Raw genomic sequence first — 27,510 nt, forward strand, 5'->3', positions numbered from 1 at the left:
AAACTTCAAATGCTATTAGATTATTAATGATAATCTTAAACTATAATTTATTTTATTATTAAGTTTATTTATTTTATTTAGCCTTGTTGTGCAAGTTCTCTGGAGCTTGTGCAGAGGCAGCAGCTTTTGCCAGAGGGGAACTGGAATCCCCTGGTTGGGCCTGGGTTCTCCTGAGGTTTTTTTTCTCGATTAGAGTTTTGGGTTCCTCGCCACCGTTTGCATACTGTTTTTGCACTATCTGCCTGACCGGGGGGGCTGCTTTAGAATCTTAAAGTTTTACTTAATTAATATTGCATATAGGAATTTATTATCTGTTATATTTGACCTGTGCTTCTCTCTCCTTTATCCTAAATGTGTGCTCTCACTGAGCGTGTGTGTGTGTGCGTACTTGTCTGTGTACGTACGTGTGTGTGTGTGTGTGTGTGTGTGTGTGTGTGTGTGTGTGTGTGTGTCTGTGTGTGCGTGTTGTGTGTGTGGAGTGTTTTGTGTGTGGGTGTGTCTGTCTTCTGTGTTTTCAACTTTTTCTTGTTTTTGCAGGTACAACTTTGATTGTTTTGCTTGTAGTCAATGTGTCTCATGTACAGCTGCTTTGTAACAATGAAAATTGTAAAAGCGCTATATAAATAAAGTTGAGTTGAGTTGAGTATAATGAAAACTCAAAAAGACATTTATTATACACTGATAAGTCAAAAAATGTTAAATGCCCATTTTAGGAATGCAATACTATGATATGTGTCCAATGGGCAGCCAAATGGTCATTGGGTCAGCAGTCAGACAAAAGCTGGCCACGAACAAAAGATACAGTTAAACTGCAAAAGAATAAAGAACTAAGGTGAAGAATAAGGTGTGAAACCACGAGGAACCCTTTTAGTATCCAGTGCAACCATTTATCAGAACTTTAACCCACCTGGAGTCTACAGCAGTACAAGGTTCTCTGGTTCTTAGATACTTTGTTAAGGTAAAGAATCCTACAAATTGACCCCCACTTAATAAATAGGACCCCCATCCTAAAGTGTTGTGAAATACATGAAGACTGGTTTCATGAACGAATAGGTTAAGGGTGACTTTTAAGGTACCAGCACATTAATGCCAGACAACAGTGCCTTTGGCAAGGGGGTTATGGTGTAACGTTTGTGTATAACGTATCGTGTATTTACAGAGAAGACGAATCTGACTTTATATCTCCAAGGCTGCGTATGTTTAGAGAAGACGAACCATAAAGCATCATTCAAAGAATAAATTGAGTGTCTTTTTAAAGTGAGAGAGTCAGAGTCAGAGCTGTTTGAAGATCCACGTGCCACACAATCAGTTCGCCATTATTTTTGCTAAGAGGTTGTCGAAGCTCACGTGAGCTCAACATGACACCAACAGACAGCCTCAGACAGAAGCTGTGTTCGTGCTGTCGTGTTTGTGTCCGTCTCCAGATTTGAGGCCCATCTGAACCATTAGCTTCTTATTCAGCGTCCAAGCCATCGGTGCCATCATGATTCTCTTCAGAGAACGAGGAACCGTGGCACAGAAGCAGCACACCAACCCGTCCCCCTGACACACAGACAGAAAGAGATACACACAGCTATTAGAAAAAAACATTCACTGTTGCTGAAGACAACACCTCACATTTAAAATTCAAGTTTATGCAAATTTTTTACAGGGTGACTTGTTTCATTTAAATATCTCTTTTTTTTTAATAATGACCTTCAGAAGCTACAAAAAACATATTAATAATAACAACCGACACCAATGAACATTTTTTTAAGTTTACATCCACCTGACCTTTAATGCGTGGCGTTTACTTATAATAATGATTCTGCGGTGAAATATGGGCTGGCACTTAAGCCGACACACCTGCACACATAAGGCATTTTCTCACACTAAGTTTGTTTTTATATGCTGCATCACTTATGGGATTCTTACGTCGCACCAAACCAGGGGCGGAGCTACTAGGCCACCCAGATTGACAGGTGGCCCACCCAGTCAGAACCAAGAAAATTATTTTTAATATTATTCTATTATTCTAAATTTGAAATGTATGAATTAAATGAAAACATTTTAATTGTTTGTTTATTAATAATAATATCCAAATATTATTAAGAATGTGCTGACGTGACGTCAGTTACGTTACGGCGGTTACGATGCGCGCCAATATCGCTGTCTGTAGGTTCTCGTTCAATGATCATGTAAACATGGCTAAACGAACAGCTATCCATGTGGCGATTTTTCAGAAAGCCACGTCTAGATAAAGAAGCTGAAGAAACGCACACTGAGGCACCTAGAAATTGCTTACGAATTAGTAAATCAAATGTGTCCACCTCCAGATCTGTCCGCGATAGAAGAACAGAAAATATCCGATTACTGTAATTGATGGAAAGCCACGCTCCTTCAGTTCTTATTGCTATGAACAGTTTAAATGGATTGAATATAGCAATACAAAAGGTGCCATATTTTGTTAAGCATGCAGACATTTTCCTGAGGTACACACCGAGTTTACTTTCACAAGAGACGGTTATAAAAATTGGAAACTCCCCCTACAGGCCTGTAACAAACACGAGTCTAGTAAACCGCACGCAGTTGCGCTGATTTTTGACGCATACAGGGAAAGCCATGCACCGCAAAGGGACCTTGTTAAATCAACTGCACGGTGATGCCGTCTCATTTGCAGAGCGAAGTTTAGTGAATTGCATTTGACGCCACAATGGGACAGAACACCGGCCCATTAATTTTTCTTAAAAAAATGACTCCAGTTGAAAGGGAGATGCGAATTATTCCGGACCACCCACAATTTTACAGGCCCACCTATCATCTACTTTCTGTGTCCGTCTCTGCAGCAAACATTAAACCAGATTTAGAAAGCAAACCAAATAAGATCACCACCCTTCTTAAACAAGAGCCCAAGCAGAGTCCAAATGAGAAACCAGAGGAAAGATCACTTAATGTGAACAATGTCTGCTCCCTGCATTGTATCTTAAGTTAGAAAAGCAGCACATGTGAACCAAACAAACCCTGTGAAGTATGAAAACAGTGTTTCAACCTGCTGTAAAGCGAAAAAGAGAAACGGAGGAGGCGGGTTGGAACCTCTCTGACAGTGACGACGAAGAAGCTCCACCACCACCACCTGTCCCAAAAGATGAACCCTAGAAAAAGACTGTAAGTCCTAAGAGGAAGAAACCAAAGACACACGTCCTCCGAGCCCTCACGGCACTGCATGGTTATTAAAAAGAAGGACCTGCCGATTTCTTTGAAACCAACTTATTATCTATGAATGACATGTAGCCTACCACAAGTCAGTGGGATACAGAAGATGTTCAACACTGGAGCACTGCATTTAAAAGGTATTCAAAGTGTCTGTCTAATCAGGATTACATTAAAGAATAATGTTGTCTAGGTTTGTTTACTTTCAATGATCCGTTTTAATTTTTCTGTAAATAGAGATACTTTCTCCATATGTTTGGAACACTAAAAGAGTCTGTGCAAGTATTATAAATACAAAATTAATAGGCATATACTATGTAAACACAAACTTTTATTCTGGATGCGATTAATCACTATTAATTGTTAGACAGCCCTACATTGCACAACTGTAGAGCCTGCGGACTGACTGACCAACCCAGTTCCATCTCAAGCAATTCCATCACCACCCAAGAGCAAAGTGACAATCTGACCATCCCAGCTCAGGAAATTCCATTACCAACCAAGAGCAAAGTGACCATCTGACCATCTCAGCTCCAGCTCAGGCAAATCCATCACCACCCAAGAGCAAAGTGACAATCTGACCAAGCAAAACCGTGTCCACTCATTCGTTTCTGCCAGGTTCTGTATTTTTTGTTGGTCTCTTAGTCTTTGGGTTACATTTCCCCCCCAAAACTGTTGCAATAAGCTACTTATTCCACTAGATGGAAGCATTAAACTTTATGATAGCAAACATTTTATGTTTACTGTCTGTAACATTTTTTTTTGTTTTTGTTTAATATGGAATTAAATTAAGTTTAAAAAGCAATACTAAACATATTTGCCTTTTTTGTGCGTTTAACATGCCAAACTGGGCATTGCATTTGGCACACATCACACGTAAGTGACCGGCTTTATTATGTTTTCTTTAAAACAAGAATCTAGTTAAACTATATGACAGAAATTTGCGCCATGGTCATTATATAGTAGCTCACTATGTAGTGTCATAGTTTATTTCTACTTCATTAATCTTTATTTATACCACGTTCAGGTTTGTATCTAATGAGCAGTCAGTATAACGCATAGAGAATGTAGTACTCGAGCTACTCGAGAGTTTTAACCCCTCTGCAGTTCATGTGGATGTGAAGATTATCAGCCGAGCGTCTGTTGTGATGAGTTGAAGTTAGATGTTAAACAGGCACAGTATTGAATTTTAATGTGATGTATTCCTAAAGTACTCTTTTCACTCCAAAGAATGTTTCATGTTTTATTCAACAACAGATAGCAGAAGGAGCCATAGCAAGATTAAGCATTTTTGACTCCAAAGGACCAAATCAAGTTGCTTGTGAATGTTATTCGATATTCATTTAAATAAAATTATGAAATAATGCAAAAGTGAAAAAACATCAGCGCTTTAATCTTTCCTTTAAATTTGTTCTAAATCTCGCTCTCTAAATAAAGAAGAAGCTCTCTTATTTAATTCAAAGTACAAAAATAAACGTTTTGCACAGCACAAAATATATTTTATAGTCCAATTCATGCTGTTCTTGTTATAATTATTACAAAACAAATCTTTAGTAGTGTTTTTTTACTGCTTGACATGAAAAGGCTTGCTTTTAGATCTTATTATGCCAGATAATTATGCTGCCATGGTACAAAACTTGGTGAATGTGTCTCTAGTTTTTAAAGGTGTTTTATGCTGTTAAAAGACACAACGAGAGTGTTATGATAAAATTAATGTTATTACTTAAAATGAGCTGTTTTAAAGACACTGTCGCCTTTTGCAGGAAAATGATGCTGCTGTGGTACGAGGAAGGATTCAGAGTCATCATTCTTACCTCCAACCTCATTCGAGCCGATTGGTACCAGAAGACTCGGGCAGGGTACTCTTGGAATGGGAGGGGCCAGATACCAAATCTTATTGCACTCACGAGAATTAACCCAGTGAATGGAAACATTAGACATGATGGCACGATCAATTTAGAAATAGCCTCTTTACTTTTTTTATGTTTCGCTCTCTTTTGAAGTTGCTCATTTGCCGACTGCAACAACATTTATTTCATTTCTGAAATGGAAGCAGTGCGTTTGCTAGTTTTAATGACACATTTGTCTGTTGCTATGACAACACAGACACTTAAAGTAAGTTGAAATTAAGCTTATGTTTCCTAAATAGAGTTGAGCTTCGCGAATCAGAATAAACCAATCATGCTCTTATACGCTCCACTTTGACCTGAAATGGCTATGAATTATCTGCATGGAATAATGGCTTACAGGGGAAACTTTTTTTTTAAGTGCCATTAATAAAATTGTTCTCCATAATGTTATATTTATACCAGATGAAGATGCCAGGCAGGTCAGAGTGATTGCTAATGAATTAACAATTGCTTTCAGATACAGTAGTAAAAGATTCACGTTTATTTGCAGTGTACAGTATAAGGACAGAATTCCATTATACATTTTGTCCAAAAGGACAATGGTTAGGGTATTACCCGCAATAAGCTGTGGAAGGAAATTACCTAAATTGAGTTCCTTAATATTTAAACTCTCTGCTGTATAAATATTCAAACAATCTGTAATGGTAGAGTATATTGGGACATTTATTTTACCTGGACTTCTAGTCCAAAATCAGTTCAGCGCAAAGTGCACAACCTGATCTCCCAAGACTTCAATCAGGCTTAATCGTATGAATTCATACAATGTGAATCATACAAAAATATAGATTATTAAAAAAATACAAAAAAAAAATGATTAGAACGAAACAATAATGAAGACCCACTCTTAAACCTCTCCAACGTCAGCATGAGAGCAGGTTGTGCTAAAACATGAATGAAATGAGAATAGCGAATTCATACGAGAATAGCCAGCTCTTGAGATAGTTGCGAATTGCTGTGAGATTGTGCTGCAGGCTGAAACTAGTACTTATCGCATGTGCCGTGAGCTATTAAATGAATAGTTCACTCAAAAACATTTTTTTCGTCATGTATTCATCCTGATGTAATTCCATGACTTTCTACTTTGGAACACCAAGATATTTTAAAGAATGTTGGTAACCAAACAACATTGACCACCATTGATTTCCATTGTGTGGACCACTCAAAATATGTTATTTTGTCTTCCAAACGGTCATACAGGTTTTGAACATGAATAAATGATGACAGAATTTCTGAACTTCGGTATGTTGTTGGTTATATTTTCCAAATTATCGCTTGTGCCGCAGTCTAATTATTATTCCTATACGTGAAGGTCTCCGCCTCTCATGTCTGAAGGGTTTTTTCCAGTCTTTATTTGTAATGGTCCCAATCTGAATCCACATTGATTTGTTCTTATAGAGCCTCAGGGGGTCATGCTGTAACCAGTCTGTTAGGACAAGTCCTCACAATCTGGAGTTATTAGAGTTCTCAAGGAAAAACCAAGATCTGTTTTGCACATGTGTGTTTATCCACTCACAGATTTGTAAAAGCCTTGACACAGCGTAAGATGCACCAGCTGCAGAACATTTTAGCATTTTCTTGTGAGCATGTTGAATATGTCCACTGGCATTTATTTGGAAAGTAATCTTTTGTGCATCATTTGTAATTCATAACTGAACTTCATGGTGTCGATTGAAGGTGATGTGTGCGAAAGTAAATGGGGAGTCATAGGTAGGTGATTTCCAAGTGAAGTGTAAACATCGTGGCTGTGTGGCGTTGTCCAAACCTTCCCGTCAGCCTGACACTAACATCTTAACATGTCTCGCATGATGCAGTGAGTTTCGGGCGGAACGATTTCTCTCATGGCACTCAATGGCAAAACCTGCTTGAAAGCCATTTTTGTTTGTTCACACTAGTGGCACAAAAATTATACACATGATCTTTCATGGTTTCAAAACAGGAATACTGTAATTTCTCAGAACATCTATTACTGTGATCCCAGACATTTTGTTCATGGTATTCAAAAAGCTTTAAAGGGTTGTGGAAATATTTTTCAGTTAAAAGTATGATTTAATTATCAATATAATCAATAAGTGTTTTCTTTCATTAAATCATTAAGCTGTGTGCTTTTATCATGTGCTTGCTATTTTACTCAGTGAAAAGTTACTGTGGCAAGCGGAGTGAGACAGGATAAGTGGGGGTTGGAACCATAAATTGTCTAACTAAGTCACACACACACACACAAAGAGTCACACAGAAAAGAAATGTTATGAATCAATCCACTGCATATGTTTTAAGTATAATCATGAGTTGTGATGTGTTTTAATGAATCATAGGATTAAGAAACAACGCTACATAATTAAAAGCATTAGATGATTGAGTGTTTTCTTTTTACTAAAAGAATGTTAAGAATGTTGGTATGTTGTCCGGCCACAAGAAACTGTCTCTAGGGAACACTCCCCAAAAGAAACTGTCTCTAGAGAACATTCCTCAAAACTAGCGACTGACCACAGGATGTAAAACATGTGTTGTGAGAAGATGTTGTTTTGCAGGAACTAAGAAAAAAGGAGGAGTCAGAAGATGAGAACGACGTCAAATACTGAATAAATATGTGTGTTTTTTGAATAATCTGGGTTGTTGGCTTGTGGTGGAGTGTGGAGAGCGACTGACAACCCAAAGCTTTGTTACTTTTTACATCTGATAAATAAAACTTCTATATAACTTGGAGAAAAGTCTCTTTCAAATTTTTGAGCATGCAGGACTGCCTTTAAAGTCCAACAGGGTTCACCCCAGAATTTCATCCTTTATTCACCGTTATATTTTTCAAACCAGTATGACTTTCTTGTCTCTGCAGAACACAAGAAATTTTGAAGAATGTTGGTAACCAAACAACAGTTAGTCAAAGGTCCGGTTATGTTATCACTCCATTGTACTAGGCATGCACGATAAATAGTCATTTTTATAATAAATAGTCATCATGTTATCAGTATCGGCCGATACCAATATTGCCGATAATTTATCGTGCATCCCTTGTATAATGGAGTGATAACATAACCGGACCTTTGACTAACGGCATTTAACAAAACTTAGTGCAATTCCAACAACCGGCTACTTAGGAAAAAACATATGGCTGACATGTACACATCATCTAGGAACAAAGTGCAATATAGTATCACTTTTAATGTATTGTTTTCCTGTAGGGTGTATCTCATTGGTTCAACTCCAGGAACATATCAAGGATCTGCCATGGAAAAGTGGGGCCATTTAATATTTTGCGAAAGGTACGTTTTGTGTGTGATTTCACCTGCCGTCAGTGCTACAGTTTTCTCCCCTGGCAGGAGAATGATCGATGCTCATAAAAAGCGATGTACGCCTGAGGAATGCCTCCCGAGATTTTGACTTCTTTCCTTTATTTGTTAAGGGAATTCAGATCACACAGGCAGAGTAAGGTGTCAGATTGGTCTTGGCAATTGCACCAGGAGAAATTACTTTCTGTACCATCTGCTGAAATGGAGTCACACTGAGCTCTGATATCAAAGAGCCGTTTATGAAATGAATGTTTGAATCGCATTTGAGCAGACTGTTAACAACTCAAGGATTATGGTACGTCAGTGGTTGACTTCTGGTGAGTCATGACTCATGACACAAAGATGTGTTGAAGATTTTTGATCTGTTCGCAGACAGCAGGAGTCAAAATCGCTAATGCAAATGGCCGCTTTCCTTCTGAAACCTCAGAGGTCCAGATTCGCTGTTTTTCAGGAAATGGAAAAAACACTGTACTTTTTAAATGATGAAAACTGTTGTCAAAGTTGACAAGCACTTTTTAATACTTTTTATTGGTTAGATATTTGAAAAACCCAGCGACAAACATAAATGGTGACGAATAATAATGATTTATGGCAAAAAATACAAATCACGAAATATGGAGAGACAAGGTGTCAGAAGGACAGCAGCGAAATAATAAAATATAATCGTAAAAGAATTAAATCGTTTTAGTTAAAACATACAGATAAATCAAAATGATTTACCGTAATAACAAAAACATGGAGGTGGTTAAAGGGTCATGCGTCCAACCAAACTGATTCTTTTGTCATTTGGTAAAATCAACACAGAGTAGTTGCATAACAAAAATAAAAACCATAAACACAGTAATGCAAGATCAAAGAAATCGGGCTGGTTTCAAAAACATTCTTAAGAAAAAGCTATTTTTTTCTTTAATTTTTAAAATAAGTTAAAAAATATATATTTATATATAAAATTTACATTATGTACCTTATAGCATATTATATTAATAAATAATGGTAGTAAATTTTAGTGTTTGATTTTAAAGTTATGTTTGTTCACTTTTGTCAATAATCGTACTTTTGTACGATTATCAGATTTTTGTATAAAAAAAACCTAACCCTCTCCATTTCTCTCAACATGTATTGGTCTGGATTTTGTTGAAACTAGTAACTTTGTATTAGCACCTATTTTATTATTGCTCCTGTATGACATATCGCTTATTGCTCCTTGAACTCTCTGTAAGTCGCTTTGGATAAAAGCGTCTGTTAAATGACTAAATGTAAATCTGAAGCAAAACCACTGTGCCACACAACACATGGGTGTTTACATTACAGGTAGGACTTTAGAAACTTTCTGCTCACATAAACATAACTCAAACATGGTGTTTCTGTTCTTCGCAGCTGCGAACACACACGTCCCATTCCGAATGAAGAACGGTGGCCCGTGATTGGTCAGTTTTCCAGTATCGGCTCTATGGGTCTTGATAAGACTAAATGGCTGGCAGCTGAGTTCCAGCATACCCTAACCACGCTGGGGAGAGCAGAGAAATCATTACCCAGCTCACAACCACAGATGCTCCTGGTGAGTGTTTGGAACGGCTCCTGCAGAGCGAACTGAAACAGTGGGGGAAAAAACGGTTTATATCACTGTTGTTCCTTGTTTGGATTAGGAACGACGTGCCCTGATGGGTTTTACGCTTAAAACGGTCGCATATTCCCCTACCAGATTGCTTGTCTATCAGCGTAAATGAGCCCTCAATTGTGTCTGATTTAATTGGAATAAAATCAAGCATCGTCTGCCTTTTTCCGCTTGTACCTGAGCATAGACGCCAACTTTTCGAGTAAATTTCAATGTGCTTTGTAATTTGAAATTTATTAACATCTCGCATTTTTAATTAGCAATCGGTATTCACAACATGTTCTCATTTGTGATACTTGAAGGCCAGTTTAAAAAAAAAACATCTCCCTTAGAGTTTCGGGTTCTTTTCGTTACAAGAATCCAGTCCTGCTATTTGCATAACAATGTCTGCTCTGCTGGATGGACAGAAGATTGATTTCTATTCGATGCATCTATTGTTAAATGTCAGTGGAAAAGTCAAGACACAGAGAAGATGATGGTGAATGACAGCATAAGGATTTTAATGGCACTGCATGTGCCATCTCTTAAAAAGCAAGGACTTATATAATTAGCCCTATCAGAAAGTCTATTGAGCTACTGGGATGATTCTGTAAGGCAATTATCCAGAAATACCTAATGTAGTCATATAAAGAGCACATATGCTGGAAATGCTTTTCTGTTCTGATCTCTATTGTAAGCAGTGTTGGGTAAGTTACTCTGAAAAAGTAATTAATTAGTTACTAATTACATATTCAATAGTGTAATTAGATTACTGTACAAATGACTCTCTCCAAAAAGTATTTAGTTACTTATTACTAATTACTTTCTATATCCTACATCAACCTTGATTAGTTAAGTGATTGAAGGATAGACATGAAACGGCTTATTTAATTCATTCAAGTAAATAATATTAAACTACATAAAGTAGTATTATTAACTGACCAAAGTATTACAAATGTGAGAATTATACATTAAAGCAAGGATTTTAAAGTTAGACTTTGAATTTTGATGTCAATACCACTATTGCACACACATATATTACACAAAGAATTTAGTTTAATTACATCAGAAGTAACTGTAATTAAATTACAGAAAAATAATACTTTACTTTTTCAAGGGGAAAGTAATTAAATTACAGTAACTAATTACTTAGTAACTAGTTACACCCAACACTGATTGTGAGTAATGCAGTTCTCAACGAGTGAACCCAGTTCATTGAGCTAATTTGTGCGCTTTGCACGGTGCAATAATTACACATACAAGTACAGGGTAATCGGTGACCTTTGTTTCTATATCGCCATCTTTGTTCAAAACATTACAGGGACAGTTCACCCAAAAATAAAAATTCTGTGCCCCCAGAACTGTTTGCTTTCCTAAATTCATTAAAATATCTTTTCTGTTTAACAGAACAAAGAAATTTATAAAGCAATTTTTCCTACTATGATAGTCAATGGTTTCCAAGAACTGTTTGGTCACAAGCATTCTTCAAATATCTTCCTCTGTGTTCATCAGAACAATATTTTTTTTACAGATTTGGAACAACTTAAGGGGGAGTAAATGATTTGTTAACACACTTGTAGTCAGATCGACAGAAAGACAGACAGACATATCCTTTATTGATCAGGAATTGAATTTCCAAAATTGTGATCAATTCTTTCATGTAAAACCATCTTCTTCTAGATTTATCCACCTGTAGAAAACATGAGAACCAGTTTAGAGGGTTATCCAGGTACCATTTGTTCTTTTACTCTTTTACTAAAATATGTTTTCAACACCTGCGTGGGCGTTTTATTGACAAGCCACTTTGCATGTTTTTTTTTTCTTGCAGCTGGTGGATCTTTACTGTACAGTATCAGACCGCACAAAAACAACTTTAGCTTCACTCGTACTTCCAGTAAATTCTGTTTTGTTATTTACCTATGCTTAAAAAAACACATTTTGACAGTATATTCATCAAAATATGGCTTTGAGTCTTTTACCATAAATATTCTCCTGAAAGACTTCACTGCAAAACCCCAGACTCCTCACAGCTGCCTTTCCCAAGACTCAACTGACCCATAAATTGCTCCTTAAAAATTTCAATAGGCTGCTCATCCCTTGGTTTTAAGTCATTATCACCGTAAATAAGCTATTTTACTGCTTGCCTCGATTTTGCTAAGTGATCAGAGATGTGCCCATTGCAAGACAGATTTAATCTCGGTTCCTCTCTGGAGTGCTCACTCCACACTTCAGCTCGAGAGACTTAAATGTCGAATCATGCTTTCGTGACTGAATACTGGCAGAAATCAGACAGAAACCTCTCTTCTCCGTCTACAGTATGCTCTGAAACGCATCGTCATGAGGGTTTTGCCAGACTTCACAAAACTGGTTCCTTGTTACAAGATTGGAGACAACAGAGACTTGATTTGTTTGTTATTAACTGATTTCATTGCAATCCCAAAGGAGTATTAACATTTTTATTATTAACATTTTCTCATAATTTTCCCTCATGCCCATATTTTTTAAAGTAAAAAAACACCTCATAACAGTACGTATAGGTCCCAAAATGTTGACACTCAGCTGGAATGTTGGGAAAAATAAATTAAATAGGTTTGATGTTTTTTAGAAAAGTATTAATAATTTGAGCTTGTTTTTTTTGTTGCAAAATTAAAACCAAAACAAGGACACCCAATGGTGACACATCTTGAACTTCAAATCTCAATGCACAATACTTTTTAATTAAAGGAATAGTTTCACCTAAAATTCTGTCATTATTTACACGCCCCCTTGTCATTTCAAACCTGTATGACATGACTTTCTTCTGCAGAACACTAAAGAAGATATTTTGAAAAGTGGTCCCCAATGACTTGTTTTTTTGACTTGCATTGGTTTTGTGTCCGTACAATAGAAGTCAGTGGGGACCAATGGTTTGTCATATCTTCTCAAAATATCTTCTTTTGTATTTTGCAGAAGAAAGAAAACCACACAGGTTTAAAATGACAACAGGGTGAGTAAATGATGACAGAATTTTCATTTTGAAGGTGACCTGTCCCTCTAATACTTTTTTAGAGATTGACTAAAAGAGATTAACTATGAAATTGTATTTTCATGTTTCATGGACTTAATTATGAGTTTGTGCAAATTTACATTTATGCATTTGTGAGATGCTTTTATCCAAAGAGACATTCGTTTTTTTTAGTATGTGTGTTCCCTAGAGATCAAACCCATGACCTTATCCTTATTACACAATTCTCTACCAACCGAGCTACAGGAAAAAAACAAAAACACCTTTTTTATTTAGATCTCAAAATAATGCAATTTAAATAAACATCTAGTCTGGATTTTTGGAACATCCCGTTGAACATGAGATCTGATGTTTTCTTTTTATGCTTTGAAGATTTTTTGCGTCTTTGAAGCTTTGATATCTCAAAAGCAGCAATATAAGATGACAAATGTTTATCTGCTCTCAGTTTCCACAGTTTGTCAAAATAATAATGATAATTAGTTTTTACCAAATAATGCAATGCAGCCCTACTAAACAGGCACATATTTATGAATGAAATGTACATTTTAATACAGTTAAAACGGTGATTACGTAAGGTTTTGTTGACAGTGCATATGAGATTGTCTTGCTTTGAATATGTTGCGATGATACAGAGCGGAATGAGATCAGCATCATTTCTGCTCTTTTGTGGTCCTCAGAGAGCTGCTCATAGCTGCCAAAATCACGCTCTCGACAGAAGGCTGGCGTGTTTCTATCTGATCTCTGTCTGATTTGTATCTTATGTGCTGTTGATAGCGCTCCACAGAAGTCCCTCGTGAACTATAAACGTATATTTATTTAATTCCACTAAAATTTATATTATCGCCTCATGCTTGAATTGGGCCTAAAATTGTATACAAGTGCATGGGTTTTATGGATATTTATCTTGTATCCTGAATATAAATAGTTTGTTTTTAAGAGAGACGTCAATTTAGGAAAGCTAGATTTTGGGCTCGTCAGGAATAGAAGGACGTCGTCTGCGTACATACATATCTTGTGTTCATCTCCTTTAATTGTAATTCCCTTTATCTCAGGGTCCTCTCTTATTGCTTGAGCTAATGGTTCAATAAATAATGCGAACAAAGAGGGACTTAGTGGGCATCCCTGACGTGTCCCTCTTTCCAAAGTGATTGTTTTAGATAGATGGCCATTCATTTTTATTCTGGCTGTTGGTGAAGAGTATAATGTTTTAATGCACTTAATAAATTTACTGTTAAAGCCAAATCTTATCAACACCTGATACAAATAATCCCATCCCACAGAGTCGAAAGCTTTCTCAGCATCTAGACTCAATAACACGGTACTGTATTTTCTTTCATGATATAACTCATTATTTGCACAGTTCTCCTTAAGTTATCCTGTGTCTGTCTGTTCCATATAAATCCAGTTTGGTCCAGGTCTATCAGCTCAGGAATAATGCCCTCCAGCCTTTTGGACAGAATAGAAGCGAATAATTTGTAATCCACATTTAGGACGGCTATCGGTCTATATGAGCCACAGTCATTCCTATCTTTCCCTTCCTTTGGGATGACCGAAATGATTGCTTCTTTCCAAGACTGTGAGGTACAACATTTGTGTTTTAATGGACTGAAGGTTATATTGAGGTGGATGGGTGGGTAATTTAATTGACGGACTCTGGACCATTAACGCATTTGTTAAACTACTTTTACAGGCTATCAAGGCCGGTCTTGGTGGTAAAGAAGAGCATACGAGAGCCACTCGGGCTATAAAACACAATGATGTCTTTCCTTTGACTATCTTTCAAATTAGACCCAAGAATAGCATCTTACGTACAACGTGCATGTTGGCTAGTTTGCCAGAAATGAGCTAGAAAACCAAACAAGATTTTATGATTTCATGTTCATTCAAAAAACGTGCACCCCTTTTATGCCATCTAGAAAAAATATTCATATGGTAGATCTTGCAATACTTGAATCTCCTGAGGTCAGGCCACTGATTTACATCTCCATCCCGTAATGGCGGCAGAAGTGCACAGGAAGACCGCCGGGGTCTGTGAGCGGCGTCTGTAGGTGGGTGATGTCAGGTGCAGTGCTGAGTAATTTACCTTTTAATGTAATGTAGATTATAGGCTGCAGTGGAAATGAAGCCTCCAGGCATCGCCTGTCAATTTTTAACTTCTAAGTCCAAACGGCATTAATTATTCAGTGAACGGAGTCTCAGAAAAATGATCTTAAAAAGCTTTGTCATGCTTAATGCTTGTTTAGTTGGCAGGTGATTTTAGATGATGTGTACGAGAGATGCCGGTGTCCTCCACAGTGCCAATTTGTCCAAAGCTGCCTGAGGCGCGCTGGAGAAGAACAACACCCAGATGATGGTGCGTTCATATGAGCTGGGAGTTCTCTACCTGCCTTCAGCCTTTGTGAGTATTGTGACTCAGTTCTTGAGATCATTATAAAATTGTGTTTGTGTTTCGAGCTGATCAAAAACATTTCAGATCCTCCTCTGGCTCGCTAAACAGCTTAAACATGTGATAGCTGATTTCCCACTATGGGGAAGCCCTGTGAATGTCACATGTCACATGGTCACATGTGAAACGAGGTTTAGAAACAATTCTTGGTAAATTACATATACTTTAGACTATCATAGACAGTTTCAGCAGCAACAACATAATCAAATGTTATGGGGGCCAAACTTATACAAGACCAAATAATCAATAACTGATGGCTAGTTTTAATTTATTTTAATAAAAATATTATTTTATATTAAATGTATATTTCTATTCTCTAGCCAGATTGAATAACCAAACACAGACTGGAGGTTAACTTCGAGCCACGCACGTGTACCCTATGAAACTGTCTATAGCAGGTATTTAATAATACCATTTACCATGATAATTCATTTGCAAAACATTGTGAACTGTATTTTAAATCCAGTGAATAATTCTAGATAACATAAGCAGGCTATATTTATAAATCATTATTAATAATAAACATTCAGCATTGTTCAATAAAATATCAATTGTAAGTTATTTGTAAAATAATTTAAACGTTTGTTTATGCTCAAGATTCTTTTTTCTTTTCATTTAATTCCTTGTTATTTTAACATCAGTTGGTGCTAAAGTTACTAAAACATCATTTAAAACAACAATAAAGATGTAATACAATACTGCCAAACTACTGTATACCATGGCAAAAAGCTCCGCAATTATTAAATTATGAAAATTTTACGTAAATTTAGCTATTGTTTAGGTGTTTGATAAACTTTATTTAAGGTGTTTAAAATAAACGGCATTATTTTTTCAGCAAGATGTTAGACACTAACATAATACTTTAAAGCTGCATTTTTTTACCTTTGCCCCTCTAACGCCATCTCTGTTTTAAAAAAATTGCAGGTTACTTGAGGTACTTAAAGTCGGCATTAAATAAAAAATGTCAATTCAAATTGATTTACACAGTGTTGCAGTATTCATTATAAATTATTTATCCGTGCACATCATTATTTAAAAAAAATGAATTTGCACTTGTAATCTTTAATCAAAAACGTTAACCTTTATATTGGAAAATATACCCCCCTCGAAACGACCTCTCTTCACTTCTGGTCACGAGGAATAGCGCGAGGGCGGGGCTGCAATGACTGACAGACTGCAAACTGGATTACAAATCTGACTCCATTTTGTTGGCAACACCCAACTTTTAACGTTCCAATCAGTACTCGATGAAAGAAATCAAGTCCTGCCCTACATTTTTTTCTCATTTCAGAAGTTGTTTCTCTCAGATATAGGTCACGTTATGGAAGAAAAAACAATCTTCTGTTTCATGCCGACTTTAACTTTACGTGGGTTGAAGTCAAATGACGTCAGACTGACATGTCTTGTAAAATCAAACCCGACAGTTCAAATTATAAATCATTGTTTTAATCTTACTGTTGTGATGGGCAATGCTATGAGATAATATATCAATAACTAATTAGTGCTTTTTTGTAGCTAAAAAACGTTACGGATTGCAGCTAATGTTGAATTAAACCTTCCCCCAGTTTTCTTTGAGATGTAGAGTGTATGTGACAATTTCATCATATAGTGTTGGTGACTGCACCCTCCACGGAGTCTCTGCACGTTTTTGAGAACTACTGTCTGTGTGTCAATACTGTAGATAATGTCTGAAAGTCCATCTCCTTTTTCTCCGTATGTAGAGAGATAGAGCTTTTGTGTAGCGCTCACGTACTCAGGGTAATTTGTCCTTGTTGTCAGGGTAGTCTACAAAAGTTGCTAAGCAACAGAATGGTTCAGTTCTCTCGCCGTGGAAAAAAGAGGGGGGAACAGTACGAGTTTGAAAGAGGATTGCGAGAGCTTGTGCTCTCTTATTCAGAAGGGATACGTTGTTTGCTCGTGGCCCAAAGCAGCTTTGTTTCACGTTAACACGATCTTGTTTATGTCACGGTTAGTTCTTGCTGGAAATCAACTCAGAGACGTTTCGCATTTAAGCAGTTTGATAATGATTTGATAATGAGTCATCCGTGTTCCCTTGAGTTTTGACTAGTCACAGAGTTTATATGTTACAGTATAATGGACCCATAATAAACCAGTGATAATAAACCTACAGTGATTTTTTTTAAGGTGGCTTTCCTATTTCCTTTTAACTTTGTATGTTTATTGAGATTACATTTTTGTTAAATGGACATTTTAATTCTTGGTTGCTTTTTTAACTTGTATTAATATGAATTAAATATAAAATGTCTTAGTTGCACGCTTCATATACAATTGAGGCAGCCTATTGACTATTCAAGTTATTTTTTCAACCGTAGAAGTCATGCATGCACTCAATATAATGAGGCACGTTCTTGTTTTCTTCCTGTATTCGCTTTTGAATTCGTTTCCAAATCAAATGACTCTTTTAATTGTTGTTCTTCTAAAAAGTTCTGTTAACATGTTTGACATTAAATTACATCCTTAGTACAACAGCACATCATCTCTTTAGTTACGCTGCATCACACACCAATTAAGTCGATTAACAAATATTATATATGTTTTAGTGATCAGACCAGCTCGCTCATCATTTAATACCTATAAACTAGAGCCATTAACCAAAAAAAAGAACATCTTGTGACATTTTCTCTAAAGATTGAGATGACTCATGTGTCCCAAGGTGCATCTGTACTTTTTCTGAAAGGTGCTGTCAGGTTAGGGTCAGTCCATACACAAATAAAAGGAAGCAGTCTCCTCCATAAGCTCTAACCATCTGAGTATACGTGATATATTCCCCACTGCCCTTTAAATATATCCAGCCCCCTCCATCTTTATACCTGACACACAAATGAAAGCTTAGCTTCCCTGAGAGAAGCGCTACTCTCCACAGGATGCAGGATGAGAGAATGCAGGATGTTCTCATTACAGCGTGATGCTTGGCCCGCCTTTAAATATAGTTATGGCTTGAAAGTGCAGTTCACAGAGGGTTAGAATAAATAGGCCTCTTTTGTCCTGTTCTTTTCTTTAACCAGCATCCTTCGGAAAAAAACACAGTGAATTCACTAGAAATTCATACGTTTTATGTCTTCTTGTCTTTGTAGAATAGGAGCACATTTCCTGGAGAAGAATCTGTTTCCTGGCTCCGCCTCTTCCAAGGGTTTTCCTGTGCCCTTTGACCTTCCACCCCATCACTACTCCAGCAAAGGTGAGACTGAACCCTGCATCACTCCGAAAATAAAGAAGCCAAAATGTTTGTTGACATTTTTGTGGACGTAGTTCAAAAGGACTAAAATGACTTCAATGAGGCATCGGCGTTGACGTTTAAAGGTTTGCTTAATGCAAAATACACGTTGACGAAAGGTTAATCTTCACTTTGAAATTCAAAGTTCAAAAGCTGCCGCAGGAAATGATCTGCAGAAATAATTGCACGACGCAAAACGGCAAATGAAAGGTTGCCGTCTCTGCTGGTCAGTATCCAGTCTTAGTAAACAGAAAAGACGTATTAAGCTCAGTTGCGTTCTGTTTAATTATGGCTGACCGTATGTAAATGAGCCTGTTTCTCGAGTGCACATCATTATACGTGGTGAGCGAGGTGTCCAAAGATGCTACGTGTGATAGCAAGAGCGCTTTTTTAATTGCTGACTGCACTGAGGAGCAAGTGGTGTGCATAATACAATTCATTTCCTGCGCTGTGATGCACTCAAAGCCATCAAACAGCATTTTTAATGCGAACGCATGTCATTTATAGGCTTATTATGTCTATAAACATTTCAAGTGTTTTGATGATTGGATTTAGTGAATGACTACGACAGAAGGTGCAAGTATGACTATTTATCTACTCAAATGGTTAAAAACCAAAACTAGAACTTAAATATATTTCCCTTTATACATGAATAATATTGTTATTCTGTTGAAAAAAGTTCATGTGTATATAAGGTTGGGATTCGAAAATCCATTCCGGTTCTAAAATCGGAAGGTTAGGAATCGGATACTTGATATAAAATAAAAATTTCTATTCCTCTTACAGATTCCTGTGTGCAAATTTTCAGAAATGTGTATGTGTTAACTTGTGATTTGCTGATACCTCATTAAAAGCCTTTAAAAAATTATACCATATTTTTATTGCATCCTTTGGTATTTATAGTAAAGCACAGTAACAACAAATCTACCATGGTTTCATTATTGTAACAAGAGTGTATCATGATATTTGTAAGTGTTATACTTCATTATTTACAACTTAGGAATCGAAACTGGGAAACGATAAGCGGAATCGGAATTGATAAACGATTCAAATGATACCCAAACCTATGTGTATATTATTGGACAACAACCCATATGAGAGACTGCTGTTGGTCATGAGTCAAGTATATTGTGGTTTAGTAAAACTGCTTTGACTGAAAGCGTAATTGCAGCTGAACCCCAACTATAGTCCTCTGGACATGTTGATGACACTAAATTAACTCATTATCATCCGCTGGGTAATTATAGTGTTTTATAGCGCAGACTCCAACGTGCAAGTACACAGTTACAAAAGCAGCGAGCGAAAGCACTTTGTTTTTGAGGCATCGCATTCAACGCATGCAACTTTGTCCTGCTCTCAACATAAAAGAAACAGACTTTCATTAGCCAAGATATGATAAATGTAAACCTGACGTCAAAACATTAAACTGTTCTTTATATTATGATGATTTTCATTAGAAAGGCATTGGATCGTGTGGGGGTTGACAAATTTTATTGATTGATTATTTATCAAGATCATTGTTACTTTTTTAAGGTTTTCTGTTCAAAATCTATTTATGGAGAAAATAGGTCCTGTCTTGCATATCTCTTGAATTCAGCTGTGTTTAACCTATGCTCGTGGAAAGGCTGTAAGAAATGTTAACGCTTTGTTGGAAGTGGCATGAAATTGAACGCATTTAAACTTGCTGGTTCTAAATGCTGGCCATAGTTATGGCAGTTTCCTAGAGAAAAATAAACCTGTTGATGTTGACATGGTACCTGAAAGTATAGAGTGTACCAGAGAAAGCAAACATGTGACTTCATTCGTCATTGTTTTTCAGATTGCTGATATGATTTTATTCTGTGGCTGAGTGTCAACTGTCTGACACACAGCTGATAACATTGAGAATCACCCGGTACCCGGTCAGTCTCTGTCAAAGAAGGTTTGATTGCTCAACCCTGTAATTGCAGAGAAAATCCACCTGCCATAGGCGCCACGTTCTTGTAAATGATGATAACAGCATTATGGGCCTTGCTCCTGACACGGCGGTCTGGCAACCTCTAATCACAGTGAAAACCGTCACGGTAATCGATGGCGTTATTGAAACGGAGGTTGTCATCGGTTTACAAGCTCAGGCAGAAGACCTCTGTGGTTGCCATGGCAGTGTAGGTCTTTGATAGCGAAGGTCAGTGATGCTAAACCCTTCAGCCATGAAGTGGGAAGAGTGGGCGGAGCCTGAGGATCAAGAAGTAATGGGCGATCTTCTCTGAATGTGATGAGCTTGTGTTTCTGCACTGATTAGGATGTTTTGTTGTTTTGTCAGCACATATATTTTAGCTGGAAAACAACTAACAAACACCAATTAAATATATTATTTGTTTGTCCATTAATTATGTATTAATTATTTTTCTTATTAAACATACATACATTGTTTATGCATTTGGCAGACGCTTTTATCCACAGCGACTTACAGAGCATGTTATGTATATAATGTATACTGTATATTCCATACAAATTTGCAATTGTAAGTTTAATGTATGACAGAAATGCATTATAATATACATAACTATGTCTTTAGAGGTGTATAAAGACCTATGAAGCGTATACACCGCAGGTCCCCTACATAGAATTAGTGTTTCTAGCCCTAAATGGTCAAACAGAGCATGTTTCGTAATTGTGTAATCTCCTTTTGCAAGAAGCGAAAATGACTACATCTTAGTCCTGTGTCAGCAACCATAGTGCTTCGAAAGGGAGGGGTGGACTGGGCCGGATGGTTGCAATTCGTAACCTCACCTCTAGAGGCCGCTAAAATCTAGTGATTAAATGTCACCCAAATTACCATCCCAGCATACATTTGTTTACGAAACAATTAAAGCAAATTATATCACATTATGCATATCACAAAAGTTTGTACAGAAAAGATATGTACAGTCATTCTTTCTTTTCCCAAAAAGAATGGAACATGTATGTCATTTTCAGATTTTAAATATATTTTTATGTAATTTTAACAGATTTTACAAACCTTAAGCCTTGTCATATTTTACTGTGTATCATTTCGACTTATTTGGCTAGTTATTGCATATTACAATTTTTTCAATAAAGTGCAGCCCTACAAATAATTATTTACATTTTATTCTATTATGAGTATTAAAATTTTGCACAGTTAGTATGATTTTTGTTTGTGCAGGTAGATTGAACTGCACCAATGGATCTCTAATCTTTCTCTAACAGGGTCATGGTCAGAACAGACTGTGCTCACTCAAAGCTCAGCTGAAAGTTATTATCAAGGCCTTTCACCTTAAAATGGCACACAAGTGAAATAGACTTTGTGCTGTAGCTGTCAAATCCCACATGTCGTTGTTTATTACGTAAAAATTGTAAAAAATGATTCTTCTTTACAGTCAATTAAATCTAATAGAGTCACGCAAGCGTTTTTTTAAGAGACGCTCCGCTTTCAAGTTTGTGAACCCTTACAGTCCAGCATATTACATAATACACAATACACAGAAGGCCTTTCAAGACCTGTAATTAAAGCTTTTAGGAAACAGACAGATATCACTGAGCTTTATGAAGCAAACAGGCAATCGCAAGCTTCTCTTCCTGTGCCATGGCAACCATTCTTCATTACGTGACCTTCTTCACACAGAAGGAAATAAATGAAAATGTTCAGCCAGAGTAAAGAGGTTTTTGCTTACACTTACAGCATGATGGTTTTGCATAGCTGCTAACTTGAAATCACACGTTGTTGCTTTTTGTAACAAAGCTGTTCGTTAGTTGCACCTTATCAGAGATATAATGGGGATACATTATTAGTCATTGTAATGAATCACTTTGAATGCAGAATTAGATGGTTTGAAAGCTTTCTTTTATTACCAAACAATGAACTGCAAGAACACTTTTGCGTGTAGCTCACGAAAGATTCAAGAAGAAATGTGCGAAGTGAAGGATAAAGAACATTGCATGATTTTTGCATTGTGAATTAAGCTATTGTGTTTATTAATGTTATTGTTCTGTAATACAAAACATGGTATTTAAATGATAAAGTTTTTATATATTTAGATATATTTTTTTTATAACATTATCATCTGGACATTTCATATTTTGTAGAGAAAATGGAAACTTTCTTTCAAATATGACATCCTATAGTCCTAGAAACAAGGTTTATTTTTATAATACGTGGTGATCTTCAGTGTTCTTCATGTCTAAATATGTTTTATAATTAACATCTCTTACAGGTGGCAGGTGATATGTATGTTATTATGATTCTTTAAATGAGCGCATCATTCATGCTCGATAACACAGATCATGTAATCTCAGCCCCTCCTGTCAACACCTGTGATATTATTACAGAGTGAAGCCAGCGACAGACTCAAATTTACACCTCTTGTGTACCTGCATCTCTATATTAAGACCAGCTTGATGTATTTCAGTTTCTATTTCTGACCCCACTGCTCTCACTTCTGCTAAGTGATGAGAAAAGGACGGTTTCATTTCCCTCAAAATCAACTCAGAACATCTCACAGACAAAACTCACCACAAACTCTGTGTGCTTATGTAATATACAGAGGAGACCATTTAAAGTGATAGTTCACCCTGAAATTGAACATTTAATGTCATTTAATTATCCTACCTTGAGTTGTACAGAAGACAGGGTCACAAAAATTTGAAACAGCACAGAGTCTTTAGACCCAGTCACCTTATACTTTCTTTAAATGTTTTTCGCGCAGAATAAGTGAATGGTGACTGAATCTATAAGTCCACCTAACAGCTTATTCGTACAAATCTTACGATTTAGAACAACATAAGTGAGTAAATGGTTTGTAAAAATTGTATCATATTAAACTGTTGCGCTGAGGACTTGTGTGCAAAAGCTAATTGGAAATATGAGGATATATTTTATGATTGTCTTTTCAAAATGTTCCAAGCAACAATTACGCATCAATGTGAGAGTTGGTGTAGCTCTCCCGCTGCGTTTTCCTGCTGTTTGAAGAAAACACTGCTGCTTTCAGGCGTTTCCAGAACTGTGCTAATTAAAGCATTAATTAGTGGTGCTTGACATGACATTGCTATTGTTGAAAGGTAAAATTTTAAGTTTGAACAAACCGCTAATCTTAAGTATTAAACAACCCACATTCCTTATCCCGCACAACGAGTTTTTAAAATGTTAAAGGTCCAATGTGTAATTTTTTGGAGGATCTATTGACAGAAATGCAATATAATATACACAACTATGTCTTCAGAGGTGTATAAAGACCTTAAATAATGAAGAGTTATGTTTTTTTTACCTTAGAAGGAGGTATTTCTGTCTACATACACCGTATGTTGTTTCCACAGTAGCCCTAAATGGACAAACCGCTCTGCAGAGCACGTTTCGTAAATACGTTATCTCCTTTGGCAAAGATGCAGAAACATGAGGACATCTTAGTCCTGTGTCATCCACCGTGCTTCGAAAGGGAGGGGCGAGCGGTGGAGTGAGCCATTGGTTGCAATTCACAACCTCACCACTAGATGCCACTACATTTCCTTCACTGGACCGTTATTATTCCGTTCCGTTCATTTTTTAAATCAAATGGACTTAAAACAGGTTTAAGAAAGCATTAGACTTGCATTTAGATGCGGACCTGAGCCCTAATTAAAAATCCAGATATTATAGATTATTATAAAATTGTGGGCTTAGCGACCAACCAGAACACCCTAGCAACGCCCTGGCGACCACCGACCACTAGACAGCATCGTGACTGCAACGGTTGCACAGGCAAATCCCAGAAAATTTTAACATCTACACTGTAAAAAAAATCCCGTAAAAAACTGATAAAGTACTGGCAGAAAATTACCAGTACATTTTCCTTTATTTTACGGACATTTCCGTCAATGCTAAAATGCAATTTAACGCAGTGCAAATGTAAAATATAGGTAAAACAACTGTAAAAATGAATATGAAAAATTCCTTCATATTAATACAGTATATTATGCCCTATTTTTACGATTTTTTTAGTGTAGCTAAAATTGCTACTTTTTGCCTAAGAAATAAATGCTACAACAATAAAGATGTCACTGGGAATTACATAACGCTTCCTTTTTAATTGCACATTACATATTTATTTTTCCAAGGACTAACTAGTTTGACAACTGAATATAATGATGCCCGCTGCATTTCTTTCAGTTATCTCTGAATAAGATCTCCTTTGAGATGAGTTTCTCACGTATACTGTATTTTCGTGCCTGTAAGTATAGATGGCCTGTGTTGTCATATCATGGGTATTATGATAACTTAATGTTAAACAATGAACCGTTTGACTCATTTGCCCCACTGTTTTATATAATGCGCTTTCAGTGATATTTCAACTGCTGTACTGAGTTATAGGATCAAATCCAATTGTGTCTGGTTACCATGGATACTGCTGCTCAAGCTTTGTCGTCTATATCCTACATTTCATTATTAAGTAAATAATACTGCATCATTCTTTATATTCATACTGTGAGCTAAATATAGTATCCGCCTAGCCGGAGCATAAAAGGTCGCCCTATGGTAAAGAACCAGAACCTTGTGTTCTGTGCATACTGGAAACACTTAGAAATTCTTCTTCAGTTATTCTTACAGCATTCACCTCAGGCTTATGAACTCTGCATGGAGCAGGTCAGGCATTGAGACCATAAGCCTTAGGGGCTTTCCAATAATCTTTTTTGTTTATTTTCTTTTTCTCTTTCACAGATCAGCCTTGGATCTGGAACATTCCATACACTTAGGCTCCAGATACTCATGGAAATGTATGGGTGCCTTCTTGATATCAGACGCTTGAGGTCATTTGCATTAGATCAAATTAACATGGAAGTCAGACCATACGAGTCTTTTAGCCACTTGAATGAACCCATGACGGCAATGGTAGAAGTAAGCTTTTGTATCATTTACTGTATAAGTGTAGATGCTTTGTACTGTACTTGAGTTCTGTTTTGTTGAGTCCGCCTTGTTTTTCCAAAATTAATTTGTAAAATAACAAAATATTTTTTACACTCCACAAACCTTAAATATGTAATAAAAATATTTTTCAATAGAAATATCCCTCCTGTTTTTTAAACAAATAAACATGTATTATATTATACAGTAGTATGCTTATCCTATGCAGAATCAAATGAAACAGACATTCAACAGTGATTTTGAACCAGACCTCAACCCTAAAGCATCAAATGTCGGTTACAGGTACCATTTATAAAACGGCAACCTCTCAAGTCCATTTTCAGTGTTTTCGATTTGTCAAATAACAGGTTTAGTTCAGATAAAAAGAGAACTAGATGAAACTGTGAAAGCTTAAACTGGCTATTTTTACTTTGATTATAGACGTGTCTTCTCAAACAGATTCTAGGCACAGAGGACAGATCGATTTTTTTGTAGCCTCTGGAGTGATGCAGTAATGTGTTTGTGGAGGACTGCGCTCCTTTGACATCACTGATATAGTGAATATGTTCAAAATACACAATAATTGGTGCTGTTTCATACTCATTCTCAAATCATGCTGCCAAGCTACATTTAAAGAAAATCAGTGCATTAATACAGGAATTCCCTGTGGTCTAGATCATTTTTCTCTTTTCATCAGCAAATATTTTTGATAGACTTCACTTAGACGGTAGCATACCCTTTGCTTCAGTTTACAGCAGCGGTTGTGTTTTGTAGAACAATTTATAAAACAGTCAAATTTTGTAACACTGCATGCATTAGTGTCATTTGGGGTCATTTTGGACCTAGATAAGTATTAGAGAGCTCTCCTCCATTCTTTAAAGATCTTTCAGCATCGATCTCAAAGAATTAAAGTAATTCCGAACAGAGCAGTCTGGTCTACACAATGAGGATCATTATATGTTTACTCTCGAATGAATGGCCACTGTGTAAACAATTTCAGTTACAGTGCCAATAGAGTAATGCCTTCATCACTATTATTAATCTGGCAATCATATTATTTACACCCTGATTTGTATTTGATGTTGCATTGAAACAAACCTTTGCATCGAAAGCTTTTTATTCAAAAACCATGCTTGACTAAATGAAAGAGGTACATTCATAACAGGTGGTTATGGCATTCGTATATAAAATAGTCTTGCAAGATCCTTCTTATACATATTATATTATTGCTACACCAGAAATAACAAATGCCGGTTTCACAGACAAGGCTTAAGGCCAGTCCCAGACTAAAATAAATGTTTAAGCTGTCTTAAATGAAAATAACTAATAGTGCCATTGTTTTTGTGTCAAAATGCACCCCAGTAATGTTTTTTTACTACGGCATTTTTATAAAAGCAAATTAATTTATAAATATTATCACTTAAAGTCCCCGTGAACCGGAAGTTGCGATCGTTTTTACTTCCGTATTCTGACACATTTCCAAGTGAAAAGGAATTTCAAACGAGAAAAGTACTGGGCGTGGCTTGCGTTTTTCACTGCGAATTGATTGGATGTGTAAAGACAGCTGTTGCATTTTGGAATGAAATTGTTAGCAGACTGACAGTTGAAGGGGAGGAGTTAACGTAGGCTCCGCCCAAGCCATCTAATTAACGTAATTTCAGGGCGGAAGTGAATTTTCAGGTTTTAACTCAAGATTATGAGGGTACATGAATTTTAAAAAGAAAATGTCCCAAATTGATAAGCTATTTACAATAAACGCTGCAATATTTCATGAAAAAATAAGAATTGTCATTTTTAATTTCACTGGGACTTTAACTAAGGGTTGGCTTAAGCTAAGCCTTGTCTGTGAAACCAACATGGTTACTGCACTTTTACTATAATACAACCATATCACCACAATTACTCAATGTGCCTTGGCAACTACTGCCGTACAACACCTTACGCATTTTAATATTAAAGCCGTGAATATCGGAA

General features: G+C 36.5%; 1 pseudogene; it reads left to right on the forward strand.

Moving 5' to 3' along the window:
• Positions 1-2,731: 2,731 nt before the first annotated feature.
• On the forward strand, positions 2,732-25,596 carry LOC130559820 (tyrosyl-DNA phosphodiesterase 1-like; annotated as a pseudogene).
• The last annotated feature ends 1,914 nt before the right edge of the window (positions 25,597-27,510 follow it).

The sequence above is a fragment of the Triplophysa rosa genome, linkage group LG10, assembly GCF_024868665.1.
Source record: "Triplophysa rosa linkage group LG10, Trosa_1v2, whole genome shotgun sequence".
Taxonomy (NCBI): domain Eukaryota; kingdom Metazoa; phylum Chordata; class Actinopteri; order Cypriniformes; family Nemacheilidae; genus Triplophysa; species Triplophysa rosa.